The sequence below is a fragment of the Ochlerotatus camptorhynchus genome, unplaced genomic scaffold, assembly GCF_037179485.1.
Source record: "Ochlerotatus camptorhynchus isolate MF236.1 unplaced genomic scaffold, CSIRO-AGI_Acam_v1.1 ptg000659l, whole genome shotgun sequence".
Lineage (NCBI taxonomy): Eukaryota > Metazoa > Arthropoda > Insecta > Diptera > Culicidae > Ochlerotatus > Ochlerotatus camptorhynchus.
This window is the reverse complement of record NW_027041138.1, coordinates 243,432-249,431: the sequence shown is the minus strand read 5'-3', so window position 1 is coordinate 249,431 and position 6,000 is coordinate 243,432.

The window sequence follows — 6,000 nt, the reverse complement described above, 5'->3', positions numbered from 1 at the left end:
ACCCTCGTCCAGACATTTCTGCAACACCATCCTGAACATGTCCGGGAACGTCTGGATCGCCGCCTTCAACGCCACGTTGGGAATTCCATCCGGGCCGGGAGCTTTATTCGCCTTCAACCCTTTCGCTGCTGCTATGAGTTCCTCATTGTAGACTTGTTCAACGTTGTCTTTATCTTCCTCGCCATATGGTGTAGGTGGCCGGCCGTTGGGTCATGCTGTTGGAAAAGTTTCTCCACGATGACTTTCAGCTGGCATCGTTGGACCTCTGATCTTCGCCATCGCGACTCGGTATGCGTTGCCCCAGGGGTTGGCATCGGCATCGCGCCACAACTACTTGAAGCTGTTTGACTTGCTCAGCTTTATCTTTCGTTTTGGTGCAGCCCTGGCCTCTCGAAACAACAACCCTGCGCTCCTCTCTGTCTGCTTCCGTTCTTGCTCTCTGAGCGCGCCTTCTGGCTAGAAGACAAGTAGCACGGAGGGTGCTAATTTCCTCGTTCCACCAGTAAGCTGGACGTCGCCTGTTCGTTGGCTCCAGTTTTCTCGGCATAGTTGTGTCACATGCCTTTGCTAATGATTCGCTCAACGCGTTCGCGCTTAGACCCGGGACGCTGCTGTCTACCCTTAGCGCTTCGATGAAGAGATCCTTATTGAATGCCTTCGTCTTCCACTTCCGCTCGCTTACTTTCGTCCTCCGCATTTCCACCGGTGTCAGTTGTACCGGATCGCCTGATGGTCACTATGGGTGTACTCTTCGCACACTCTCCAGTTCATATTTGCCATTAGCGACGTACTGCATTAAGTAACGTCGATAATGGATTCTGGGTGCTGCTGGTTCCTAAGTTGGCCAGACTGACGTTCAACTTTGCCAGGGCTTCCAGCAGGCTATACACTGGCCCACCATCGCCTTCTTGAACTCTGGGCACCTGAAACTTCCCATCACATGGCCGTTTCCGTTCTCCTTTTTGCAGAGCATGCACCTCGGTTGCTTTGTACAGTCTTTTGCAACGTGCCCCTTGTCTTCGCATTTCCTGCACAGATCAGATCTTTCAGGGCCTTTGCAGTTTTTCTCCTAGTTACCGAAGCCCATGCATTTGTAGCATCTCTCCATTTTCTTAGACACCCGAGGAATAGCTTTCGACGGGCACACTGACCACCCAACCTTGATTCGGCCTGCCACCATACGCCTTCCTCAACCGAATTGCCATTGGTTCGTCACCCAGGTTGCATTTCTCCTTCAGCGCACTTTTCAGCTCGTCTTCCGTTGTGATCTCGTCCAGATCCCTGCAATCGACCACTGACTCCTGGGATAAGGCTCTTACGTTCGCCGTCCCGCCAAGAGATTTTTCGACGAGCTCCTTAAAAGCTGCGCTCTTAACCGTAGGATCCCTTTTCAGCTCAAATAGCATCTCGCCTTTCTGAGTTCGCCTGGTTTTCACCACGTTCTCGGCTAGTTGTTTCAACTCCGGATCCTCTCTCACTTACCGGAGGAGTGCTGCGTAGGACGTTTTGTCCTTAGCCTTAACAACCACTTCTCTCCCTACGAGGCCTAGACTTCTCCTTGTTCTTACTATCTTCCTTCTTCTTCTCTTCCTATCTCTCTTTTCAGGACGTGGATTTGTTGATCCCTTCGGCGTCACATGTGTTTCAGCCAGTCGTATGCTCTCCTTGGCCTCCAGGAGAGCCTTTTCGGCATTTTCGGCTCTTTTTCTCACATAGAGTATATCGATCTTCCTCCTGACCTCCGTCATTTTGGTTCTCCCAAGCTTCAAGGCTTGAGATTTGCTACTGCTGGATATCGGTGTGAATATCTGGCTCAGTCCAACGCCTGGCTGCTCTCCTTGGGACTTACTGCTGCTGCTGCTGGAACTCGCAGTGGCCCCCAGGCCTTCGGGCCACTATCTCCACTCGTTGTATGTACCCAAGTAACCAAAAGTTCTGATAAAAGGCTATTTATGGCTTAAGCAGCTTGGTTGGAGGTGGTCTATACACCCAACCGGTGGATGTAAGATTCGCTTACAATTATGTGGGATTCATCATCAGAGGATGTAAGTGGAGACCGCATGAACTGAGGATGTGATATACCTAGCTGCGGTCCAATGCAAGAAAATTGGAGACCGAAAAATGTAGAGTGTATTAGTGAGGTAAATTAATTATGTCGAAAAAAAAATAGGAAAAAGGTTGCCGACTGGACTCGAACAACGAACGTTGCGATTATCAGGCCTGTGCTTTCTCCACTGCTCTCTCCATGCTTCTGAATAAGGATAGCCTAAAAGCAAACAAGAATCGCTCATTTCCTCTCACACTCGACTTCGTATGCTTTTTCTGCTGGAGAGATTCGAGGCAAGGGTGTGCGTCGTTCTACCATGTTATACATAAAAATCAAGGCAAATGCTTGCTTGTGTAGGTGAAAGCACAGACAGAACACTAAATAAAAAAGGCAAAAAACCATTACATCGCCTGCAAGGTCAACTTCTAACATTCGCTGCGATGTTCATGAACAGAGGATGATAGGAAACGGAACTAACATTCATTGTAATAGATTTTTGGTTTGCGTGTAGAATTCTAAGCAGCCTAATGTTTAAGTCGTTATAAGAACTTGAAAGCTCCGGTACCATAATTGAAGAGCATTCTAAGCAGCCTCTGGCGGAACTTGGACGGAACTTTTAGAAAATAAATTAAAAAAGTTTTCTGTCCTTTACACCAATTCTATATTTAGTTTGCACTTTTATGAAAGTTATTTCTAAAGACAGGTTTTAATGTGTATTGATTTATCAGCATTAGTAGAAGAATTGGAGCTGTTTGAAGAATTAAACCCAGTCCTTCTGCGCGAGAGCCCCAGCACGAATCGCTGCGTCATCTGAGATATAATAAAGTGAGCTGTTGTCCCGCCTACTGTTGGAGTTTTCAGTGACAGCTGACTGACTTGAATACGAAACACAACACCTTGGTGAATTTTAAATTGGTGTTTGCCCGCATGGTATTCCAACACATTTGTGGCGCAGTGGATAGCGTTCGTAGATCGCATGCCGAAAACACGGGTTCGAATCCAGAAATTACTTTTTAATTTTTTTATGTTGCATAAATATAAGAATTATGATATTCGATATTCACGGCCACTGATCATTTCATATTTACGTACATTAAATTTTGTTACTAATAAAGACTTGTGCGGATGGCTTCATGTGCCTTGAAAGTTCTGTCGGATCTTTATTTGAACTCCATGGAACTTGAAAGTTCTGTCGGAACTTTATTAGAACTTTATGGAACTTGAAAGTTCTGTAGGAACTTTATTTGAACTTTATGGAGCTTGAAAGTTCTGACGGAACTTTATTTGAACTTTATGGGACTTAAAGGTTCGGTCGGAACTTTATTTGAACTTTATGGAACTTGGAAGTGATTTTAATCGTTGAATGCGGAACTTTTGGTTACTTGGGTAGTCTCCTATCGTGATCCCATGGTTATCTATGCAAGTAGGGAGGCCATGCTAGGATTGACACGGTCCTTCATGGGGGCCGTGTTCAGAGCCAGATCGGCGTAAGGAATGTTACATCTGTTACATCTGAGCCTACTACTCACCAACCACCAATTGGTGACGAGTTTTGAACGTATCCGGAGGCCTGCCAAGGTTTTACCGGGACGGGGGCAGCCGCACTATTAGCCCACTCGCCATTTCAAGAAGGTGTCGCCCTTCTTTAATCAGGGAGCAGAATACCACGACTGACAGCCCTGTAGCGTGGTATTCAATCCATTGTGCCGTGTCGTGCCCATAGTTCCATGCCGTGTCCAGTATGCCGTAATAAGGATCTTACTGGCGTCGATCCTAATGTGCCGGTTGGCACTCCTGCGGGTTGACGATGCATTTCTTCTACCGCCGTGCTAGTGTTAGGCTACCGCGCCAGTGTTCGCGTCGCACCCCCTCCCTTTGCTATTGTCGGAAGGACAACATTGCCCAGGCTACACCACGGGGAGGTGTGAGGTAGGAACTTGTGAGGACCAAAGCTAGGTCAACTCACAATTTGTAACCGCTGAGGGTGTGTGTGTATTCCCCCTAACCCCCACTGGTTGGCAGTCTTATTATGCAAGAACTCTCTCTACAATGTCGCATTTATGGTCATTGAAGACACTCCGGGAGTTAGAAGGTGATAGCTCTACTGCAGATCCAGCAACAAATTTCAGAATGTCTGGAGAGTCATGCCCATTCCTAGGTTACTTTCATTTACACATGTATGTATTACCTCTATCAATTGGATATTAGTATTACACACACACTTCCAGTTTCAAAATGTTCTTTTGAATCCTGGCAAGTATTTAGTTTATGTTTTTTTTTTTTTAATTGTAAAAAGTATTTGGACTGGTCTCACCATGTTAATTAGATCCTAAAATCCATGGGTTCCGTAGTTTTGTTGTTCTCTACGTTTTGCATCTCATTTCATTATTCATGTTTTGTCGTAATACTTCCTTCAACGAACACAAATTGTCTTGCATTGTCATGGTCATCTGGCAGGAGGTTCGCGTCTAGTGATTTCCCCAGGAACCTTTCGTGGCCACCAGCTACCACCCGTCCAGTCTTGGGCGTATCCAGCGAGGCATCTTTCATATTGCTCACAATCTCCGACACCGACAGCAGATGCTCATGTGGGCTGAAACTCGCTGCTTGCAGGCAGCCTTTCGTTGTGTTCTGGAGAACACTACCGCTCACACGTGGTGATTGAATAAACACCGTTTGGTGAGAATGAATGGAATCCAACTTTGAAATCTGTGTTAGGGAAATCGCTTTTCGCAGGCAATCGGTGATAATTTTAATTATCATACCAACAGTTGCACATTCGTGTAATTTTCAATAGTGACATTTTGAAAAATGATAAAGTTTTAAATGTAACAGATGCGTAGAAGTATATCTGATCGATTGGTGATAAAATTATTGAAATTGGTCCAGGGGTAGCTGAGTTATTAATTTTCAAAATCTTTAATAATTTTGTTACATTTTCCATTTTTTCCCAGTCTTACGTCTAAAAACAAATCTGCTATCGGAGCTGGTAACTCATGGAGTAACCATGAGCTACCACCATGACAGGCTTCCGAAAGAGCCTATTCAAAGCATGTTTTTGCATGGGCGAAACCGTTCGACACCCTATTCAAATAAGAAATAGTAGATCTGGCTGAATTAAAAAATAAAAACAATTAGGCATGATCCACAACTTTTTTGAGACATTTTATACCTAAATTAAAAACAGAAAGGGCACCAAATCAACGGTCACAACGGTCAACATACGACACCCAGTAGACCACCATTAGGAAAAATTCAGTTCTACGTTCATTCAGCTGGCTCGGAAAACATCAAGAAATGTACATCCCGAAAATCTCCATACATTCTACTCGGGAACACGGGTCGTCAAAACAGCAACCCAAACTTGGATATACCATCTTTGTCAAGCTCGTGGATAAGTTGAACTAACGAACGCAAGCACATCACCAGAATGGAAGGGGTAACATTCTACAAGAGAGTCTTTCCATTTCGCAGCCCCAACCATAAACAGCTTGTTGCTCACTGGGTCACTGATGCCATCGGGTTGTGTGTCGGAAACCTGGAGGTCTTGCAAAAATGGGACACATGGCCCATTCGTCGTATGTTCAATTTCCTTTGTACGGATCGTCATTATTTTATGGGCAATTTCCGAGATACGGGGAAAGGAAGCGAACCGGGAACGAGACACAAAACATAACACTTTTGAGGTCAATTTCGATACTATTACGACACGGAGTTGTACCGGGAAGGGAAAACGCAAGCCATATAAAGAACGGAGAAAACATCAAATACGCGAGATGGGGTGACTATTGTGTTTTCTTGTTCTTTCCCAGTTCATGGTTTCAGCTAAAGTGATGTGAATGTATGTGAGTGAACCGTCTTTGTTTGCCATGGGTGAGAGGAGTTGATCTTGTCGTAACCCAGAAAACGAACCAGCATTACCGTGATGTGGCAGCTAGTTGGCGAATTTTCGG